This window comes from Pan paniscus, chromosome 1, assembly GCF_029289425.2.
Source record: "Pan paniscus chromosome 1, NHGRI_mPanPan1-v2.0_pri, whole genome shotgun sequence".
Lineage (NCBI taxonomy): Eukaryota > Metazoa > Chordata > Mammalia > Primates > Hominidae > Pan > Pan paniscus.
Window position 1 is genome coordinate 72,103,225 of NC_073249.2, and position 24,288 is coordinate 72,127,512.

Here is a 24,288-nt window from a genome sequence, read left to right on the forward strand (position 1 = left end):
AAAATATAAAAGTTAAATATAGAAAAGCTTAATATCCTGAGTTTAGTTTCAAAAATTTAACTATGTGAGTTGAGATTGAGAAGGACTTAGCTGGCAGCTAATGTGAGGCTTACTAAGTATCAGGTACTCTAAGGGCTTTCTCTGTGTTACAGGCTTTCTCTGTGTTAAATCATTTAATCCTTACAACATTGATTTGAGGTAAGGGTAATTATTCTCCCAGTGTACAGATGAGGAAACAAGCACTGAAATTTTCCTAACATCAGATATCAAAAAAGTGGTAGATGTGGGATTTGAACAAATGTTGCCAACAGTTCATATGAAAAGTTGTATTGGTTTTTTGGTAAGAATTCTAGGGTTTGTAAGAAACTGTCCAGTGGTTTATAAACTGTACTCCAGGGACCCTCAGGGCTTTCTGGGCAATCCCTTATATGCCCCCCGCTGGAGAGCAGTGGGGCATGGCACTGAGTGGGCAGGTAACACATGGGGCAGAGCACAATCAGCACATTTCCATTGCTTTTGTTTTCCTGGTTGAGGATTCACATATGATTTCATTTGAAGACGGAGTTAATACAACTTTTTTAAAAAAACGAAAACCATTGATCTGGTAGCCTAAGTCCTTGTATTGCAGATGATGAAGTCATGGCCTAAGAAATGAGTATAGCAGTGGAGCTATACTCCAGAGTGCAGTGGAGTTTCCCAAACAGGAAGCCGTTCTTTGGCAGCCGTAAGAGGGGCACTGTGGGCCAGGCGCGGAGGCTCACGCCTGTAATCCCAGCACTTTGGGAGGCCGAGGCGGGTGGATCACCTGAGGTCAGGAGTTCAAGATCAGCCTGGCCAACAAAGTGAAACCCGGTCTCTACTAAAAATACAAAAATTAGCCAGGCGTGGTGGTGGGTGCTTGTAATCCCAGCTACTTGGCAGGTGGAGGCAGAAGAATTGCTTGAACCCAGGAGGCGAAGGTTGCAGTGAGCTGAGATCATGCCACTGCACTCCAGCCTGGGTGACAGAGTGAGACTCCATCTCAAAATAAATAAATAAAATAAAATAAAGGGGGAATTGTGTCCCACTTAGTGGGGATGAGTGTTCCCTCTTGTGTAATATTTAGAGTATTGTACTTACTTCTAGAGCCGCATTTTAAAGTTTTATTTTTCATTGAATATAATAATTGTACATATTTATGGGTTACAGTATGCTGTTTTGATACATGAATACAATGTGTAATGATCAAATCAGGGTAATTAGCATGCCCATCGCTGCAAACGTTTATCACTTATTTGTGGTGAGAACATTCAAAATTCTTTCTTCTAGCTATTTTGAAATATACAATATATTATTATTAACTATAGCCACCCTATTGTGCAATGGAACTCTAGAACTTGTTTTTCCTGTCTAAGTGTAACTTGATCCCAATTGACCAATGTCTCCATATACCATCCCTTACACTCCTCAGCCTCTGGTAACCACTATTCAACTCTCCTCTTCTATGAGATTAACTTTTAGATTCCACATACGAGTAAGTCCATGCAATATTTGTTTTTCTATGCCTGGCTTATTTCACTTAACATAATGTCCTCTAGGCTTATCCCTGTTGCTACAAATGACAGGATTCCATTCTTTTTTATGGCTGAATATATTCCATTGTGCAAATATACCACATTTAAACAAATTCGTTCATCCATTTATGGGCCCTTAGGTTGATTCCATATCTTGGCTATTGTGAATAGTTCTATAATAAACATGGGAATACAAATATCTCTTCAACATACTGATTTCATTTTCTTTGGATATACATCTAGTAGTGGGAGTGCTTATGGTAGTTCTATTTTTCGTTTTTTGAGGAATCTCCATATTGTTTTCCATAATGGCTGTACTAATTGATATTCCCACCAACTATATGTAAGTGTTCCCTTTTCTCTGTGTGCTTGCCAGCATTTGTAATTTTTTGTCTTTTTGCTATAGCCAATTTTAATTGGAGATGAGATATATTATTATGGTTTGATTTTCATTTCCATGGTCATTAGTGACATTGAGCATTTAAAAATATACCTGTTAGCCAAGATTATGTCTCTTTTGAGAAATGTCTATTCAGATTTGAGTATGTTGAACCATCCTTGTATCCCTGGGATAAATCCTACTTGATCATGATGAATAATCTTTTTGATGTGTTATTAACTCTGTAAATTGCTTAGGGTAGTATGGACATTTTAACAATGTTAAATCTTCCAATTTATGAACACAGGATACTTTCCTTTTATTTGTGTTCTCTTCAATTTCTTGCAACAAGCTTTCTACCCCTTTGCCTTTTTCTTGTTTTAGTATTCTGTTGAGGATTTTTACATCTATGTTCATCAGGGATATTGCCTGTAATTTTCTTTTTTGTGTCCTTTTCTGGTTTTGGAATCAGAGTATGCTGAACTCACAAAATGAGATTGGAAGAATCCCCTCAACTTCAGTTCTTTAGAATATTTTGAGAAGAATTGGTATTAATTCTTATTGTCCCACTCCCTCCTGGCCTGCAAAGTTTCTGCTAAGAAGTCTGCTGCCAAGCTTATTAGAACTCCCTTACATGTTATTTACTTATTTTCTCTCACTGCTTTCAGGATCCTCTATTTGTATTGAACCTTTAACAGGTTGACTATAACATGTCTTGAGATATTCTCATTTGGGTTGATCTTCCTGTACTTGGATATTTATATTTTTCTCCAGGTTTGTAAAGTTTTCTTATCTTTTTTTTAGTAAGCTTTCTACCCCTTTGTCTTTCTCAACTCTCTCTTGAACTCCAATGCCTCAACATTTGTTCTTTTGATGTTGTCTCATAAATTCTGTAAGCTGTCTTCATTACTTTTCATTCTTTTTTCTCCTTTGTATATTTTCAAATAGCCTGTCTTTGAGCTCACTGATTGTTTCTTCTGTTGATCAGTTCAGCTGTTGATGCTCCCTATTCCATTTCCCATTTTGTTTATTATAGTTTAAATCTCTGGGATTTCTATTAGTTTTTGAAAAATTATTTCAATTTCCCTGTTAAATTTCTTTGATAAATTTCTGAATTGTTTCCCTGTTTTTTTGAAGCTCATTGCATTTCCCAAAATAGTGATTTTGAATTGTTTGCCTGAGAGATCACATATGTCCATAGATTTTAGGGTTAGTTTTTGGTGCCTTGTTTTGTCCATTTGGTAAGGCCATATTTCCCTGAATGTTCTCAATGCTGTGGACATGCAACAATGTCTATGCATTGAAGGGTTAGATATTTATTTGAGTCTTCACAGTGTGCCTTTGTTTGTGCTTGTCCTTCTTCACTAGGCCTTCTGGATATTCTAAGCAGACTGACTGTTGTTCTCCTTGAGCCTGTGACTACTGCACTCACCTCATCACTACTGGATGCTATAAGCTTAGGTTTGCTGTGAGTCTCATGAGGGCTCTGAGGTTGGGACAGCCCTCTGGCCCAGATGGACCTGGGGAAGACCCAAAGAGGGTACCCAGGCTGTCTGGGGAAGCTGGCCAGGGACCCAATCCTGCCACTGTCCCAGTGGCCCAGATGAATGTGCCTCCCAGCAATATCCCATGCAGGCGGGACAGTTGCCTGACTGCGTTGTGAGGGGTTGGAGCTGAGACTAGGCCCCCTCAGGATCTGCTGTAAGATGGAGGCTAGTGAGCCTGTTTTGCTGGCTCAGCCAGGTGTATTTCTCTCCAAAGATTCCTGCACAGGTGACATTGTTCCCTGGCTGCAGTGAGAGGGGCTGGAGCTGAGACTGGGCCTTGTCAGGATCTGCTGTGGGAGAGAGGCTGGTGAGCCCATCTTGTTAGCTCAGATGCATGCATCTCCCAGCAGCTTCCTGCACAGGTGGGATAGTTATCCAACTGCAGCAGGAGGAGGCAGACCTGATACTGGGCCCCTTTAGGATCTGCTGTGGGACAGAGGATGGTGAACCCATCAGGAAGACTCAGACTGTTGGGCTGCAATATATGGGACTCTGCAATATATGAGTCTCTGTCTGGGACCTTGTAGGAGCAGTTCTAGGCTGAGACCTCAGCCTTGACAGGGCTGGAACTGAGCCACAGGATAACTTCAGGTTCACTGCCAAGACTAATGTCAATGGGCAGACAACCCCCTCTGCTGAGGCACTAGTGTGCATGCTTTCTGTTGGACTCCTTGGAAAATAGTTTTGATTGCAGATTCAAGGCCAAATTAGCCTGTAGCCAAATCCCTTAGGGAATGGAGCCATTTTCAGGCTTAAATCCAGGAGCACAATTGGTAGGTCTGCCACCTGGGTGCTGGTTTGCACTCTCAAAACAATCCTCCTAGGTTTAAGCTCCACCAGCATTTCACAACCTCCTACCTGAATCTTGAGGCTCCCACAGGGAGACTTTTGTCTGTAGATGGGTGTAAAATTCTTGTTGTCGTTGGGGGATACAAGTGGGTAACTTTCTATTCTGCCATCTTGCTGATGTCATTCCTCTTATATAGGGACCACATTTTAACTGAGGTACAAAGTGGCCCTGAAGAAGGCAGTAAGCTGTTGTGGAGTCTGGAAACTCCATATGCAGAGTGACTTTAATTAATTAAGAATGTACAGCTTGGAAGGGCGACTAAGGGGGAAACTCAATAGTTGTCTTCAAATATGAAGAACCATTATATCCAGCAAGGAAAAGATTTGGGCTCAAAAAAGTTTTGGTCTCAAGATAAACATAAAATAGTGGTCTAGCAACAGAATTTTAAAAATGGAATAGGCATCTTGTAAGGGAGAGAGGTTGCTGTCATCAGATATATTTAACCCAGGTTGTGAGCCTTGTGTGGCTGTCCTAGCAGTGGTTCCTCTACTAGTTGGAAGGTTTGACTAGATGACTTCTGAGATCCCTTTAAACTCTAAGAATATATGATTCAAAGAGGTCCTCAGTCCAAGGGATAAGCCATTAAATCTTTACACTTCATTTGATGTTACAAATAGCATTTTAGATTATATTCTTTATCCAAGGTCATTTACCATAACCCTTTATATAAATCAACAGATGATATGATTTTAGCTATTCCCAGATGATCTAACATATCAATTCTAAACATAGAATACACATTAGATTTGGTTCACAGATCAGAGAGTTTTAGAACTAAGAGGTGTGTGAGGTCCTTAGAGATTCTTGGTAAAATCCTTTTATTGTACAGATGATAAAACTGTGGCTAAAAGGCACCATGTCTGCCCCTCCCTTCAATAGATCTTTACAGGGGCATGAGAAATATCTTTCCCCTACAGGCTCAGTCCTGTTCATTCCCAATCTGATATGAATGAGTGCAGGGCAGTGAGCAGCATTCTTTGACTCACATCTGGTTATGCTTAGAAGTTGAGTTATGAGAACTATAATTTATTAAGCACCAATTCTGTACCAAGTACTATTATGTTTGTTTTGCAAACAACATGAAACAATTCTATGAGCAAAACTATTACCTTCCTTTAAATAATGCGAGGCTGCAGAGAAGTGAGGCTTAGAGAGGTTGTGTGATTTACCCAAGGTCACCCAGGTAGTAAGGTGGCAGACTTAAGATTCAAATCCACAAAAGTCTGAACTGAAAGTGAGTACTGCATATTGTCATGCAGGCATGGACTTTACCGACTGGCCTTACCTGGAACATGTTTGTTTTTTGCCCATCTGATTGGATCTTCCTGGTGTGGGCAATCACCTGTGTCATGCTTAATCTCTCTACTTCTTTTGGATTCTGGGTTTGAAAGACCTGATCTGCTCCTCAGAGCCAGTCTTGGCAACCAGGCTATCATTATAACTTTGTGGTTGTGATTCCCATATTTTTTGTTTGTTTGTTTTCTTTTTACCTTGAGTTAGAGCAGGTAAAGTAAATTGCCCAAGGATATAGAGAATAAATGAGAGAGCTGGGACCTGGACTAAAGACATCTTAGTGCTCAGTACAGTGCATTTCCTTTATGCTTTATTCCATATCCTCATAAAGCTTTAAATAAGATATATACTTTTTAAATTTTTTAATCCAAGCTACACAGACTAATGCAAAGTAAAAAGCCATGAGTCATGCTCCATTGTCTTCTAGCATTGACTGTTGCTGTGAAGGCATTTAAGGATAATGTGAGCTTCTAATCCTTTCGTAGATGATTAAATATTTTTCTCCTCCTATAATCTCAATCTGCAGATTCAAGCATTTCTCATTCATGAAAGATTTTTAAACGTATTTTTTTCTGGACTGTTTGGTGCATTCTATTCTTTAAGAAGACTGAATTGTGTATACATTGCACCTCCTTTTGTCTTCTGCATCTATTAGCTTCTCTTAAATCATTTTTATAAAATAGTTCTATTTATTTCTCTCTATCTTAGTTGTACTTAGAAATGATTTAAAATTTAATCGTAGATTATTTTATCTATACAAAACAAAATATGTAATATTAAGTTAAACATAATAGTAAAGTAAATGCCAATAAACCCACGAAGAACGTGTTCAAAAACTTGTATTTCCCTCCTAATCCTATCTCCTATCACTCAGAGGTAATCACAATATTAAACTTTTACTTGTAACCGACTTGTTTGGCTATATAGATTTAGCATATTATGTATGTATGTGTTTTCTTACAGAATATACATATGTCATATATATGTATATACACACAATACATTGTTTAATTTTACTTGCTCAGGGGATTTATTAAAATTAAAACCTATTTACATAATCTTGTCACCTACTTTTTCACATTACGTCATATTTCTATGGATTATATTTCTGTTAATATAAGTAGCTATCATTTCTTTATTTTTATTAAAACTTAAAAAAATTTTGTTAATATGCTACCACAACAATTTTTTTTAGGTTACTTATTCTGTTATGAACAGTGTTGTAATAAATATGCTTGTGTATATTTCCTGATGCAAAAAGCCACATAGTGAAGTGTATTACTCTAGTTTATACCTAAGAATAGATGTACCCAGTTTTTACTTCATGTATTTACTTTAGGTATTTTGAAGTTCTGTTACTAGATGCATACACATTTAGGATGTACTGTCTTCTTGACAAAGTTCATAATATAATTCTTGTTCTTCATTCATAATATAATTCTTGTTCTGAAGTTCACTTTTCTAATATTAACGTAGCTACTTTAGATATTTTATTCTCATTGATGCATATCTTTTTTTCATTGTTTTACTTTTAGCCCAATTAAAGCCATTTAGTTTCTGATTAGTATTAGCATATGTCTTTTTCTATTCTTTTGCTTTCAAACTACCTGTGTCATTGTGTTTAATGTTTCTTGTAATTGGTATGTTTAGACCATTTATTTTTAAGGTAATTCTATATTAGGGCTTCTTTGTTTTGTTTCTTGATGTTATGTGGTATGTTCTCTATATACCAATTAGGTCAAATTGGTTGATAGAATAGTTCAAGTCTTTCTTGGCTTTTAATTTTTTCTGGGCTCTTTGGGTTTCTAATGTATTTTTCTTTGTGTTTCCATGTGAATTTTGGAGTTATATAACATTTCTTGACAAGCTGCTGATGTTTTAATTGAGATTGCATGAATCTTTATATAAAATAGAGGACAATTGATATTTTGTGGTAATAAGTATCTTTATGAATATGGTATAAATTTCTGTTTATGTAGTATTTTTTATTGTCTTTTACTTTTTGTTTATAATTTCTCCCTGAAAACGTTACCTATGTTTTGCTAGATTTATTTCTGGATACATTATATATCTTGATGATATTTAGAATGATATATTTTCAAAATATTTTTTGTTTATTGCTGTTACATGCAACTGCAATATTTGTGCATGGATTTCAGTCTAGCCCCTGTGAAATTTTCTGATTAATTCAAGTAATTTATGTGTATATTGTTTGGGTTTGTATGCAGATAATCATAGTTTCTGTGAATAATGATAGCTTTGCTTCTATCACTCCAATGTTTACAGTTTTTATTTTCTTTAATACTGTTGGGCTGGTTAGCCTCTCCTCTGGTGCTGAATAAGAGTTCTTTTATTTGAAAAACTTATCCTGTTACTGACTTTACAGAAAATAATTCTAACATTTCTCCACAGAGGCAATGTTTCTTCTAGATTTTTGGTGGGATGCCATTTACCTGATTTAGGAAGTTTTCTTGTATTTCTCCTTTTTAAGGCTTTTATTGTGAATACATACTGATTTTTTGTCAAAGCTTTTTTCATTTATTGAGATGATCATGTGTCTTTTCTCTTGAAAGCTGTTCATGTGGTGATTACATTAAAACACTACAATGACAAGCCATCTTTGTGTCCTAAAATAAATCCAATTTGGTAAATATGTATTATCTTTTAAAAATACAGTTATAAATTCAGTATAGCTTCATTACTATTTTGGTAAATATATTTATCAGTGAAATTTATCTTCAATTGCTTTTTCTTATATTTCCATGTCTGTTTTCAGAATTAAGTTCATACTAGTTTCATAGAGTGAACTGGCCGTCTACTATATACCAGAAATTGTAGGAATTGGGGATACAGCATAGAGTAAAACAGACAAAAATCCCTTTCCTTTTGTACCTTACATTTTATCGTTCTTGAATATTTGGTAGAATTTGCCTATGAAACAGTTTGGGAGTAGTGTTTTCTTTGTGGAACATTTTTAAATTGCTGACCCAATGTCTTTTATGTGAATTGTTTCCCTATTCTTTTTTGAGCCAGTTTTGGTAAGTTGTATTTATCGAGGAATTTGTCAATTTTCTCAACATTTTAAAATATATTGGTATGAAGTTAGCAATAATAATACATAGCTCCTTTGCTGTATCATTGTGTTCCTTTTTTATTTCAAACATAAATTTCTTTTGTTTACAGCTTGTCTTGTTTTTTGAATTTTAATTTTGTACATATTTTGCATAAGTCATATATTTACAGGGTTAGAATTCAGAAGGTAGAGAAGTATATACAGTGGAAAAATCTCTCATTCTTGTCTTCCTGCTGTTTTGTTGTCCTTTAACAACTCACATTATTAATTTCTTGTGTATTCTTCTAAATAAGAATGCAAAATATAAAAGCTTAGTGTGTAATCGTTTTCATAAATGTTCTTGGTATATTTGCAAAAACATATGTTATCCAATTGTTGGTTGCATGTTCTATATATGTTTCATATAGCCCAAGCTTTTTAATCATGTTATCAAAATATTTCATACTCTTTTGATTTGAGAGATGTATTAATATTGCCCAATGACATAGTAGACATTCTTTCTTTCTGTAGTTCTTTCATTTTTTCTTTATATATTCTAAATTATTTTATTGGATGTATTCAAATATAAAATTATTTTTATCTTTCTGGAGAAATGAACATTTTACCATTATGCAATGATTCTCTTTATCTCTAGTATGCCTTTTGATTTAAAGTCTATTTTTGCCTGATATGAACACAGCTATACTATTTTTCTCTTAGTTAACGTGTGCTACTTTTATAATTTTTCTATATTTTTACTTTCAACCTTTCTGTGTCTTCATATTTTAGATATAAACATGAAGCTTTAAACACATAGCTTTAAAATTTTTTTGTCTTACAATCTATACCTTTTAACTAGAGAGTTTATTTTTTATCTATTCTAATTGCTAATATAGTTAGATTTACTTGATCGATTTTATCTGATACTTTCTATTTGTTTTGCTTTTGCTGTGTTCTTTTTCCTTCTTCTTTCTTGCCTTTATTTGGATTAGTTTAAATATTCTTCCCCTCTCTGCTGGTTTGGCAAATATTTATTTTGATTTAGTTCTTTTGGTGGCTACCTTTGAAACTTTAAAATGTATACTTAACACAGTGTAAAGTTAATTAATATTTTTACCTTCCTCTCAAATGAGAGTTTAGAATGGTTTAATTCTAGTCACCCCTAAACAGCTTCTAGATCTCTCCTCTTAGCTCTCTCTTTTTAAATTAGCATTATAAATTAGACACTTTATTATGGTTTTAAAGAGTCAGTTTTTATTTAAATTTATCCATATGTTCACTTTTATTTCATTGGTATCCCTTCCTGTATGTCAGAACTTCTTTTAGCTATTTTCTCTCTCTAGTTGGAGATTAATAGTGATAAATTCTTTCAGACTTTTATAGCTGAATATATTTCTATTTCATCTGTGTTCCTGAAATATAACTCATATTGGTATACACTTTTGAGCTGATACAGTAAAACTCCAACAGAGTGCAATAAGCATGACCCCAAACATTCATTTTTATAAAATGCAGGGTCACTTTATTTTATGATGAATGAAAAGATTTGGTTGAGCCTAGCTGGCTGAGAGTTCCTGAGCCTTAGTCATGTGACCCAAATCTGTCTAGACATCAGTAACAGTAACAATCTGGGGGGTGGCCTTTCTGTAATTCAGCTTAAATATTGATGGAGACAATTCTGGGTCGCCCGGCTGGCTGAGACTTCCAAGAGAGTAACGGTGATTGTAAGGATCTTCTAGTTAGCTGGGGAGATTGAGATTCACCTTTTTCCTACTCCCCCCACCTCTTTACCACGTGATAAGAACTTGAACCAGAGGAGAAACCTATCTCCAGTTGTATTTACATAAATATTTACTTTCTGAAGAAGTGTGATGTTGCCTGGGATTTTACTGTACTTATTGATTTTGTCATTACTTAGGAATGACTACAATATTAGATTGTCTTCCAGCTTCACTGCTGCTGTTGAGATGTTAGCTACCAATTTAATTGTGATGACTATGCTGGTAATCTGTCTAATCTCTGATTGCTTTTGAGGTCTTCAATTTATCTGTGGTGTACTGTAGTTTTACTGTGATGAATTTTAGATTTGTTGGAAAAATGAGGTTTGATGTTTTTCAGCAGTTCTGGACAATTGTTACTCATTAGCTTTTGAATATTATTTTTTACTTTCTGGTATCAATGGCCTTCTTGAACTCTAATAAATTTATGTTACATCTGACTCCAAACTCTTGTTTCTTAATTTCTCTTTTATATTTTCTAATTTTAAATATCTTTAAGTAACATTCTGCACTTTTATTATTCTCTAATTCTCTTTTGGACTTTTTTTTTTCTATTGAGCTTTTCTTTTTTAAAAATACAGAGGTATAATTAACATATACTAAAGTGAGCCGTTCTTTTGTACTTAGTTCGATGAGTTTTAGCAGTTGAATATAGTCAGTAACAACTACCCAGAACAAAATAGAGAACATTACCGTCACCCCAGAAAATTTCCTGGTGCCTCTTTTCAGTCACTTCTATTGAACTTTTCAGTTATTTTATTGTTAATTTCAAGAAGTTATATTTGGTCATTTTTCAAATCTGGTCATTTAAAAAATTTCTCAACAACTATTGTGATAGTATATCTGGTCATTTTTGATAGTCCATTGCTCCTTAATTATTTTCAAAATTATTTTCTCTAATTCCTTTTTAAATTGGTTCTCTTTTTTTAACTTTTATCTTAAGTTCAGGGTTACATGTGCAGGTTTGTTATGTAGTTAAACTCGTATCATGGGGGTTTTGTGTATAGATTATTTAGTCATTCAGGTACAAAGCCTAGTATCCAATAGATATTTTTTTCTGGTTCTCTTCCTCCTCTCAATCCTCCACCCTCAAGTAGATGCCAGCGTGTGTTGTTCCCTTCTTTGTTGCCATGTGTTCTCATTATTTAGCTTCCATTTATAAGTGACAACACGCAATGCTGATTTTCTGTTCCTGTGTTAGTTTGCTAAGGATAATGGCCTTCAGTTCCATCTGTGTCCCTGCAAAGGACCTGATCTCATTCTTTTTTATGGCTGCATAGTATTCCATGTTGCATATGTACCACGTTTTCTTTATCCCGTCTACTGTTGATGGGCATTTAGGTTGATTTGCCCTCTATGTACACAAACTAGAAAATCTAGAAGAAATGGGTAAGTTCTTCACACACACCCTCCCAAGACTGAACCAATAAGAAATTGAATCCCTGAACAGACCAATAACAAACTCCAAAATCAAATCAGTGATAAAAACTTACCAACCAAACAAAGATCAGGACCAGATGGATTAAGAGCTAAATTCTACCAGATATATGAGGAACTAGTAGCATTCCTACTGAAAGTACTCCAAAAAATTGAGGAAGAGTGACTCTTCCCCAACTCATTCTAGTTCTTTATACATACCAAAAATAGTTATTCATCCTGTATCTGATACTTCCAATATCTGGAGTCTGTTTTCTTGTTGTCACTGTGGCTTTTAGTTGACTTTCATTAATGGTGGCTTTTTACTTCTGACTTTTGTGACTTTCATTGTAAACTTATATTTATTGGAATACATTTTCTGGGAGTTTTATCAAACCTGAACTAAAGATCTTTTTTTCCCCCTAGAACATTTTGTGTTTGCTTTCATTGTTTTATAATATTTTTTCGAAATCTTGCATTTCTCCTTTGAATATTAAGTATCTTTTTATCAAGAGGGAGATCAGTTGTTCATAAGTTTTTGAGGCTAAGGAGAAGAATTATTTATTTAAAATAACATTTCTCCTCTTTTGATAATTCTTCTTTGAATGTAAAATATAATCTTCACGTGCTTTTATTGATATTCTTTTACTCAGTTCTTTCATTTGCTCTGGGAGTTGTAACTTCCCATAATTTTTGTTTTTTTAGATGTTGGTTCAGCTTAGAGTAAGGAATCAGAAATTACAGGATTTCTACATTGTGATCTAGTGATTACAATATCTTCTTCATCCTGTTTCACCTCTAGTGATCTTCCTTGGCTGGGGATTATGTCAGAGACAATACAAATGGGGTGTCAGCATTGTTTCTTCTTAAATTTCCTCTCCCCTGAGTACTATAGTATTTATCTGCTTCTCCCAAACATTTTAAACCAATGATTCATTAACCAGCCTTTCCTAGATAATTGCTTTTTAAGAATCTTATTTAAGAACTGAGGGGCTATGGCAGCTTCTATAATCCTCCTTCATCTTAGTCCAGGCTTTTCATTATTTGGCATATATGCTTGATTGTTTATAGTTGTTTGCTTATTTCACAGATGATGAGAGTTTTTAAAAGTTCTTTTAAAAAATTGTTTTTGTGAGTTTGGGAGGCTCAAGGAGTAAAAATGCCCTTACATTGCTGGCTTTACATGGAAATCCCCTTATCATATTTTAATAGGTTAAAATTTAAAAATGAAATAATCAATTTGGGAATAAGAACTATTGGAGAAGCCAAATAAACACTTTTTAAAAAATATTTTTTATCTTAATACCTGTTTTAGGCCAGGCATGGTGTCTCATGATTGCAATTATAGTGCTTTGAGAGGCCAAGGCGGAGGACTGCTTGAGGCCAAGAGTTGGAGACCAGCCTGGGAAACACAGTGAGACCTCCCATAACTACAAAAAAATTTTTAAAAAATCAGCCAGACCTGGTGGTGTGTGCCTATCAACCCAACTACTAAGGAGGTTGAAGTGGGAGGATCACTTGAGTCCAGGAGTTTAAGGCTATAGTGAGCTGTGTTTGTGCCACTGCACTCCAACCTGGGCAACAAAGTGAGACCTTGTCTCAAAACATACTATATATATATATATATATATATATATATATATATATATATATATATACATATATACATATATATATATATATGTTTGTTTTACCTCTTGCTTGGTGTTACCTCTCTCTCCTTCACTAACTACACAAAGTAGTTGACAGCATGTTGACTACTATTAAAGCCTGGTTAAGTCAGATCATCCTGGTTTGCTTTGCTATATATCTTTACGTCAGAGATGGGAAACTTTAAATGAAAATTTATGCTTGTCCTTCCATATCGTTGAGTTGTCACTGTAAAGGAGCTCCACATCCAGATTATACTTCCCAGTTCCTCTGCACCTAGGGAGGGCATGCGTCTAGTTCTCACCAGTGAAATAAAAACAAAAGTAATGATGTCATTTCAAGGTCTAGGATATTAAGAAGGGATATGACTTTTCTGTCTTCTATTTTTCCTCTTGCCAGAGTAGTAAAAAAGGTTATAAGGCTCTAGAGGAATAACAATGCCACAAGATGGGAGGAACTTGGGTCTTTCAATCACCAAATGGAGAAAAGAAAGTTACCTACCAGGAATACCTACATTGGAATGCTGTTTAAGTGAGAAATACACTTTTATTTTGTAAGGCTGCTGAAATTTGGAAATTGGTTCATAATATCTGCTCGCATTACCTTAACTTACATAATCTAGGTGTCTTTATACTGAAAAGATTTATGTCTTTTTTCATATGGTGGTCAGAAATACTAGGAGATCTCACTAGATGTTTTATGCTGCATGATTCTAAGAATATCAAGGCTTCCACTACCTTTATGTTCATCTAATTTTGCACCACTGAATGAAGTTGCCTTCTGACACATGGCTTTATAAAGTGGTGTGTGCCTTTTTAAAGTTTTATTTTATTTTATTTTTGTCTGTTGCATGCAAGATGATTCTCTAACATGGTAATTAAGAAGGTGGCTCATGCCTGTAATCCTAGCACTTTGGGAGGCCAAGGTGGTTGGATCGCCTGAGGTCAGGAGTTCAAGACCAGCCTGATCAATATGGAGAAACCATGTCTCTACTAAAAATACAAAATTAGCCTGGCATGGTGGTGCATACCTGTAATCCCAGCTACTCCAGAAGCTGAGGCAGGAGAATCACTTGAACCCAGGAGACGGAGGTTGCAGTGAGCTGAGATTGCACCATTGCACTCCAGCCTGGGCAACAAGAGCAAAACTCCATCTCAAAAAAAAATGCATTTCTATGCGGTCCACAGCATTTCTATATAAAGGCAAGAATGCCATCATCTTAACTTCTTCTTGAGACATGTTACAAGATGCTTTTTGAAAGACCTAGAACTTCCAGATGTTATGTCTGCTATATTTTCCTGCACGAAAAGTTCTTTTTAATTTCTTCTGGAGACTTGATACATGGTCTAGTGCCATGATTTTGAACCCTGCAATGTTCTCATCCAAGGATTTTGATTAAGTGTGATGTTCCTCTCACTTTCTATCTAGTTCTGAAATAAGAGCACAGTGGATCTCTGGCAGAGATCCCTCTATCCATGCAATAATAGTGTATCATGACAATTTTAGGAGAGGATAATCTGACTATTTCTCAATTGTGGATTTTAGCTGTAATTGTATGTAAAGAAAGATTTCACTGGGTTTCACAGGTTCCAGGTTTGAAAGTTAGTAAGTAAGGAAGAAGAGGAGCTGGAAACCCCACTAGCTGTTCTGAGGTGAGAGGGCCATTGGATTCTATTTCTCTGACATTCAGAACTCTTCCTGTAGTCTTTGCTTACACCAGGCTGAGTGGAAGATGAAGGCGAGAATGGATTAGTTGACAGCAGCCAGGAATTTCCTTATATGCTTTTACACAGTGACTGAGTAAGCATGGGTTACTGTTCCTGGCACTGAGACTTAGCAGGTGCAAACAGGAAAGTGAGGAGCTTGTCCTGAGAATGGCAGAGGACACTGGTGGAGCTTGGCACAAAAGACTTAGAAAGCTAGTGGTTCTGCTGAGCCCTGGCAGTTTGTCTTGGCAGGTCTCCCTTGAGCAGCTAAGGTGACCTGCATGCTCCCTAAAACTGGTGCAGAGGGAGTCTGTGCTCTTTCCTGCCTCCTTCAGCTTTACGAAGGGGCCACCTACTCATTATTTTAAAGTTTCAAATGTTTGACTCATGAATCTCTCATATAGAAGCATTTCCCACTGGTCTGACATGGCATGGGGGTTCATTAAGCCTGCAGAAAGAGGCAGACTGTTTGGCTGTTTCTTACAGCTGGGCTAGAAGGCCACAGTGTGCTCATTTTGAGCATAAACTTGGAGGGTCTGCCAACTGAAATGGAATCAAAGACTTCTGTGGCCTAAGATTTGTTTACTTTTGGCATTGTCCAAGGTTTTCTGGCTCTCTGGTTGTTAGGGAGGCAAGAGATTCTGAATGGTCATGACCGAGAGTCAGGTTTAGCACTGGAAAGAATTATATGCAAGCAAGATTAGCAGCATCCTGACTCTTTTCCCTGAAACATGCAGGGGGAAGGGCTGGGCCAGCTGTCTAAGACATCCCCTGAAACCCCCAGTGCAGCTGGATTTCTTCTTCTTTGTGCCAACAGGGCCTATCATTATAAGATCACACTGCTTCAAGGCCATGTGACAAGCATAGTATGGGGCAAATAATACAGTAAACGAGAATGAAAAAGGAACTGCATTCTCTTTTCTTTCCATTCTCTTTGCAGAAATCCTGCAAGTGTTATGCTAAAATATGCTTTTGATTTGAATATAAATAGCCCCCCTTTTCTAATCCAGATGCAGCCATGTGCCTCTCTGCACAGGGTTGGTGATTCTCTGTTGCATCTTGGGAGTAATAAGAAGATTCCCCTGGAAAAAATGCAGGCAAATCAGCCCAGCTGAGATTACATAAAGGAGGAAGGAAAATTGGAGAAAGTGTGTAATAAACCTCAATATCTAGTTGAGTGTGATTTTTAACAAAAGCCTTTTGCATTTAGCTCAATGACTTAAGATCTTCAGATAGTAGCTAAATGCGTTTTATTCAGACTCTTCCAGCTCTGGGCAAGAGTTGTTACAATAGGCAAGGCAATTCTTCTGGAAATAAGTAAGTTACTAAAACCAGAGGCTTAGGGGTGGATTTCAGCTGCTTGGTGATTCGTATTTAGAATTTCAGAGGCTTTGGCCTTGCTAATAAGTGGCTGGGCATCTTATGGGGAAGTTCTACTTTACAGATATAGGAGAGGGACCTGTTCTTTTGAAAGGTCTCGTGAATTTTTATCCTTATATTTAGCCTCTGCCATAGCCTCACCTCCACTATTCTTTGACTCCAAGCCTGCCAATGTGTTTTGTATTTATCTTCTGCTTTGCTTCTCGAACGCTACCCATAACTCTTTTCCTCCTGCCCTTAGATATTTTGGCCTTGTAGAGAAACATTTCCCAAATACATTCTCATCAGATCTATGAGATGCTGCACAATAAAACACTTCATGGTCAATTGAGATTGAGAAATGATACATACTACACACCTTTCTTGGAAACTTATAATGCCCTTTTTAATAGGTGCTAGAAGAAAGTTATTTACACTTATTTAAGTACATATATATGTATATGTTTATTTAATAGCAACATGTTTATTAGCCTCCCAAGAATTAGTAGTTCTCAGAATTTGCTTTGGGCATTTCTACTATAATGTCTGCAAACTGCGAAACCTGTCTAGACTGCTAGACATGCAAGTTACTGAGAAATGGTCATGGATCATCAAACCCTCTGAAAAGGCTCTTTTGAAGGCAAAGGATGGTATGGGCCAATCCTGTAAATAGAAATGAAAGGAATAAAATGTTCGGTAAAGCATAGACTGGCTAGAATAAGCTGGATTGGCTGCTGTCCACGATGGAGAGGTGCTGAAACCGACATTTCCCCCTGGTGCTATTAAAAATGGATTCCCCGCAGAGCTCTTAAAAAGTAACTGCTCAGGCCGGGCGCCGTGGCTCACGCCTGTAATCCCAGCACTTTGGGAGGCCGAGGCAGGCGGATCACGAGGTCAGGAGTTCGAGACCATCCTGGCTAACACGGTGAAACCCCGTCTCTACTAAAAAATACAAAAGAATTAGCCGGGCGTGGTGGCGGGCGCCTGTAGTCCCAGTTACTCGGGAGGCTGAGGCAGGAGAATGGCGTGAACCCGGGAGGCGGAGCTTGCAGTGAGCGGAGATCGCGCTACTGCATTCCAGCCTGGGCGATAGAGTGAGACTCCGTCTCAAAAAAAAAAAAAAAAAAAAGTAACTGCTCAGAAAGTGCTGCATGAGACAGCTAGATACAAACCCAGTGTAGCACAACTGCGCAAGAGACAACATGCGGAAAAAGCTACATACTGGACAGTGAATTAACAGAAATAGGGTTTGATTTCACTACTCCCGTAATCGGGTGTGGAAGCCTGGGCAAGCCATTTAATCTCTCCATGTCTTATTTGTAAAATAAGATAATTGGATGGGATGCAAGTTCATTCAAAGTTCTAAACATCATAATCCATAATGACTTTCTAAGTAGGTCTTTATGTGAGCACAGGAGAAATCAAACCAATGTGTATTTGCCCCAGGCCCCTGGGCTTCTCTGGTCCCTTTTATTTGGGAGGTGATATGCTTCACAACTATATGTGTTGCACTAATTCATAAAGGTATTCCATCCCGAGTCAATAACAAACTATAGATTTGTGAAAGGAGAGAGTCCAACATGTTACAATCATCTCGGAAGCTTCAGTTACCTCTATTGAGAGGAAGGTTCCTTTTCTAAGGAGGCTGCTTTTAATCATGTGCTCAGCAAACATTTAATTAATAACTATCTATTAATATTATGTACTAGGCTCTGTTCTAGGCACTTGGGATACTTTGGATGTGTGTGTGGAGGAGAAACACAAAAGATAAAATTTCTCTACTCTCATAGAGTTTATATTCTAATAAAGAGAGACAGATAATAAACATTAAGCCTAATAAGTAATGTATATAGCATAGTGTAAATTATATAGTATATTAGAAGATGACAAATACTACTGACAAGAAACAAGAACAAGTGTAAGGAGACATGGAGAATTTTAATTATAAATTGGGTAGTTAGTGTAAGCCTCACTGAGAAAGGGATCTTTGGGCAAAGACCCAAACAAGGTGAAAGAGTGAACACATGCCTGTCTAGAGGAAGAAAGATGCAGGCAGAGAAAACATCCAGTGCAGAGGAAGAGTGTGCCTGGCAGCTTCCAGGAACAGCAAGGGGACCTGTGAAGCTAGAGTGGTGTGAGTGAGTGGGTGTGTCACAAAGGGGAAGTCCCAGCTGCTTTGATACAAAGACCCACTGAACATACTTAGAACAAATTTCATGTTCATCAGCAGCAAAACCTGGTTTTAGACTTCTTTGTCTTGTAGGAAGCCTCCTATCAGACTCTCTGCCTGGCCTGAGATATCCAGTTAACACCTGCAATTCAGAATACCCTCTCACCCAGCAATAAAGCATTCAGCCTTTGCATCTGTAACAACCTCCTCTGTAATTTGTGCATTCTATGGTGAGTTTAAATGCTGACTCTATCATTATCTGAGTTTATTACCATTGCCATTTGCATATGTTTAATGGGGGAGGGGGAAGAGTGGGCAGAAAACCTCTACACAGATTCCAGCTTGGAAGTCTGCATGTCTCTCCTCACCCTTACTTCCCCTTCCTGCCACCTTCTCTTCTAATCCTCTGCCTTCTTTGGGCCTGGGCCAGGGCCAGACGTACTTAAATTAAGAATAGGTAAATGTTCCCACTAGCTCTGTTGCCCTCTGCTGTGCCTGCCTACTCCCCTGTTCTTGCTGTGCATCTCTCCCAGCACTCCTGACTTTCAACTATTCAGTGCAGTACAGTGAACCTGTCTCCCTTCCTGCCCCATGAACCATCAATACTGGTTCTCAATTAGGAACTGATAAATTTGCTCACATTAATATGTCTAGAGGTTATCTCTTTTGGGGTGGGATTCTGCTTTGTGACATAGGGTATAGAAGCATTAGGGAGGATTATCAGAGTCCTGGAACCCTGAAAATTGTTACCAAATATTAGGCAGTCACCTATTCAGAGAGTCAACCCTGGCCCCTGCTGCCCACTCATCTCCCAGTTCAGCTTTACCTACTTTCCCTAAATTACCTTTCTGCACAGGAATTCACTGCCTTTTCTTGTTGGAGGGGTTGGCTAGGAAAACTTCTGTACATTGTAAGATCTATAGTGAAATGTCAGCATGAGCCTCTGAATTGCTGTTGGGAGCCAGGAAGCAGCCCAAGCCCCAAGGGAGGGGAGGAATAAATTGTTGCCCAGTGGCCAGCAACTTGTTTTATTTTACAAGACTGTGTTTTCCATGTTGCTTGCATTTTGAAATAGTGTGCACAGGTGCCCCAGTTTGATTCAATTTCAGCCCTCACCATGATTTATGGTCCCACCTGATCACATCCAGATCACTTTGCTGTTTGCCCTTGTCTGCTGCGCTGCAGTTCATGAGTGGGGAGCCAGAGCCAGACATTTTAAGGATTCCAAGTGAACAAACATGTCTGTTTCTCCCTCACATTTTTACCCATGTAGGTTTTAACATAATCAGCAATGAGTCCAATCTGCATTTCTTTGAAAAGAGGCACTGCCAGCCTTCAGAGAATATTAAACTGAATGGAAAGATTATAGTTGTTAGAGATGCAAAACCCTTGAAAGAGCTAAAGTGAGTAAAATGTCATTTTATGACCCATTTATGGCCTTGTGCATCCGTATTCTTGCCATTAGTACCCTCATTACCACCATCACCATCATCATGTTAACATAGTAGCCGTCAATTATTGAATACTTATTATTTTGTCATTTTGACAATTATTTTGTAAGAATAGACTTCTTAAAATCTCAACCACCTTAAGAAGATACTGTTATTATCCCCATATTACAGATTTTTAAAAAACAGAAAGATTGAGAGGTTTAGTAACTTGCCCAAGGTCAAAGTCAACCAAATAGCCACAAGTCTGTATAATTAAATAAAGATAAATAGTTAAAATGTGTATGTACAAATAAAGATGGCTTTCTAGGTAGTAATTCACTCTAGGCAAGATTAAGAAGGCTTCTTGTTGAGCAGAACACCGTGTACATTACCAACGCTAGGTCAGGACTCCAGCTATTAATACATGGAAGGTAACAAAGATCACCATGATGTTGGCCACCAGGAATAGAAGTTCAAATCCTTTTACCCACTGCTTCTTGGTATTGTAGTCACCAAGGAAACATAATACAGTCAAGCATGGATGGAACAATGCTTTAATCACATAGAGAAGAGAAAGAACAAGATCAGCTCCAATAGTATGTGTTGGTCCCCCACGGATAGTGGATCCCTCTAGCAGCCTAAGCGGGGCAATTGGGTCATGAGCAGTCCTCACAATCTTAATAGGATGTGTACCCCTCCCATGTGTACTCTGAAGTACTGAAAGCTGGGGGCGTGCCTGAGGGCCATTGACTTACAGGCGTAAACAGAACAAAGAAGCATATATTGAGCTTGAAACAGTGAAAGCTATTCCCATACAAGGTAATAATGCTTGCACAGGCTGTGTGAGCTCTTTATCTCCTGGTAAGGAAGGGTTCCAGGTCCAAGACACGTTCTTATGTGGCTACTGGAGGTGCAAAGACTGCATGCAGGAGACTGCCTTGCCAACATTTATTTAGGTAGCAAGCTTTTCTGGTGCCTTCAGGGAGGATTTTGCCACATGTTAACTACTCAGAAACAGATCTCCTGCTTAAATGAGCCATCCCTGAATCACCCTTAGCCCAACCTCTCCTCTCTGTTTGTTGGGTCTTTTTCTCTATTGTATCCCAATACTATTGTATCCCAGTAGTGACATGTGCCTGGCTCCTGGGTAGGTGCCTATGGACAAAGAATGCAAAGACTTCCTTGTTGGTGAATCTAAATACCACCTCCTCTGAGAAGCCTCCTTATCACCAAGCCATAGTGCTCCTTTCTCTGTGCCTGCAATGCACATTGTTTCTAGTTCAAGTACTAGTACTATAGTATTAATAATATGTGCTGTTAATATCTTTAATAATACTGTTTGGATAGCCCTGTTTACTCTTCCCAATAGCCCTGCAAGGTAGGTACTATTGCTATCCTCATTATACAGGTGAGGAACTGAGGCACAGAGGAAGAGTAACTTGCTCAAGATCATCCAGCTAGTAAGTGGCAGGGCCAGGATCCTGGATCCAGGCAGTTTGTTGCCAGCATCCAGGCCTTAATCACATCCCTTCCACAGTGGTCACCTTTACTTGCTCATGTGGCTGTTTTCTAATTAGGTTGCAACCTCAAAGGCAGGGTTTGAGACTTGTGCATATCTTTGTCCTCAGCTCCAGGCCGATTGCCTGGCACCTAGCAGGCACTCAGGAATTATTTGGCATGGGACTGAATGAAAGATAGGTGTTCACCAGGTAAGGACTTGGGGGCAGCTTGGGGCAGACCACCCTGGATTGTTTCATTGCTTTAAGGTACTTAACTGCTAACTGGACCCTTTGACTCAGGGCAGAGGGAGTGATAGAGGCAGAGGAAGTATTTAAGGACAGGCCTTATCTGCCTCATTTTATCCTAATCAGTTAGTTCGGATCTTCTTTGACACTGTCCTTGTTTTCAGAAGAAAAAGGGATTTAGGGTGCTTCTTACCTTTAAAAAGAAGCTTTTTTTCCCATTTGCTTCTACAGAACTGCCCTGGTTTTTCCCCACTGGGATTGCATTTATCTCACCCCCATTTGTTCTCCATTAATATCTCCACAGTGGCAATTATTACCCCTCATCCAAGCCTGTGTGTGTCTGTCTGCCTTTCCCACCTCCACCCTGACTGTGAATTTCTTGAGGCAATGGCCTCAAGAAGAATGACTTGTCTTAGTCATCGTGTATCTTGTCCAGCACAGGGCCTGGCCCATCAGAAGCCCTCAAACCACGCTTCTTAAATGAAAAATGCTTAGCCATTGGTAGATCTGTGGTGCAGGAAAGTACAGGAATGAAGTAATTGCCCAGCATTTTTTTTTTTTTTTTTTTAAAGAAGAGACTGATCTTTGGCCCAAGGAACCAAGAATCATTTAGGACTTGTTTCTCATCATCTTTCCTCTCTCTTTCCCTCCAGCTCTTGTCATTTGATAAGTGATGCAGAAAAATTCTTCTCTCAGGATTGGTTAAGAGAGGCTGAAAAGGTAGTTGGACTGGGTGGGGGGCAGGGAGTTGGAGGAAACATAAAACAATAAAGATGATTTAATTTATATCTGATCATAGCAACCAGCTGGCTATGCCATCAATTATTATACCCTAGTAGTTATTAAAGAGCACCTCTGTCATAGGCACCTTATTAGCTAGGGATTTATGGAGTACAGAGGCACAGGAGGAAATATTGATATTTCACTCACAACATCACCTGTGGATGCCTGGGTTGTCTGTCTCTCAGCCCTATCTCTTCTCATATGTCCTCATTCTTAGGCCCGATAGCCTCAGGTTCAACTCCCAGAATGTTTTTCTCCTAAAGTATGCATAATGGTAGACAATTTCACTCACTTGTGCTTCGATCCATTGTGCATCTGTTTCAATACCTATGGCTATAATATTCCTGCTTTCCAGGAAGAAGGTGTTCTGGGCTCATTCAAATATTTCTAGAGTTTTCTGTGTCATAAATTACTTCCGTTGATAGGGCTCTGGTTTTGCCTACCTTTTAATAGAGAAAATAAAAACCTAGACATTGGATTTCATTTTAGCCAGGTCTCATGTTGCTGCATGAGTCCTGGAACCTGAGCCTTTAGATCCCTGACCTATGCATCATCTTTCCTCCTTGAAAGCCCCATTCCAAATAGATCTCAGCCCTGGTTTCTGGACTGAATGCAAATAAATAAGTTACTCTTGGATGTCTTGACATTAATGACACATTTCTTTTAAACACAATTGGATGCTTTATTCATTCCTAGAAGCAATTTATTCCCAATTATAACGAATTATTTTGTGTGATGCCAGAAATAAAAAAACAAAAACAAATTGCATTTTTAAATTTAAAACATGTGTAGGGAAAAATAATGATATGGAGCCAATTATGTCAATTCAAGTCAGTCGCAGAATTTTTCCTTTGAAGATAAGATTTTTAAAGAACTGAAAGTTTCCACATTTTGATCCCTTGAAGTACCAAAGTGACAACACAGGCAGGAGGAGATGACACAAGAAAAGCGGCAATTAGTTATTTACCCAGAAATGCAGAGCTAGGTGTTATTAATGAGTGGCTAGATTACACTTGACATTTTACAAAGTGACTTAAAATCACACCTGCATGCATGCACGCACACACATGTGTATAGAAACTGCCTGTGGAACAGAATAAGAGAAGAGGACAGAACTGGGTCTCTTCCTTAGGGACAACATGTACTGTAAATAGTGCCTGTGTTGGTGAGGATGGAATAAACAAAGTACAAGCGTGAATGGGTGGATGAGGAGTTAAATCCACAAATGACAATTAGCTGGCTAGGTTTATATGCATACCCACATATCAAATCTATCATTTCAGACATGCGTATGCATTTAAATCTTTTTATGATGCCTCAACAGGTCTAGATTGCTATTGCTACTCTGATCTTAAAGCTGGGGAAATCAAGCTATGGGAATAACATCCATAGTAGCATTAGACTTTGGAGCTCCAGATTTTTATGCTTTCACTTGCCTGCTGAGCTTCATGGCCTCTCAAACAGCAGCCGGGCAAGGTGGGTGGTTGTTTCATTGTTTATTAATGACTCTGGAGAGTCCTGGGTGTGTTCCTGTCACAAAACATGTGTCAAAGCCTATTACAGCTGAAAAGAACTTA

General features: G+C 37.9%; 1 long non-coding RNA gene across 2 annotated transcripts in view; it reads left to right on the top strand.

Annotated features, from left to right (window-relative positions):
- LOC117976408 (uncharacterized) overlaps window positions 1-24,288 on the top strand; it is a 345,286-nt gene that overhangs the window by 122,004 nt on the left and 198,994 nt on the right. The window contains exon 2 of one of the 2 annotated variants that reach the window (XR_008625050.2): window positions 18,847-18,983. The exons of the other annotated variant lie outside the window; for it this stretch is intronic. This is a non-coding gene — a long non-coding RNA (uncharacterized LOC117976408). The remainder of the gene's footprint in view (window positions 1-18,846; window positions 18,984-24,288) is intronic. 2 annotated transcript variants of the gene reach the window in all.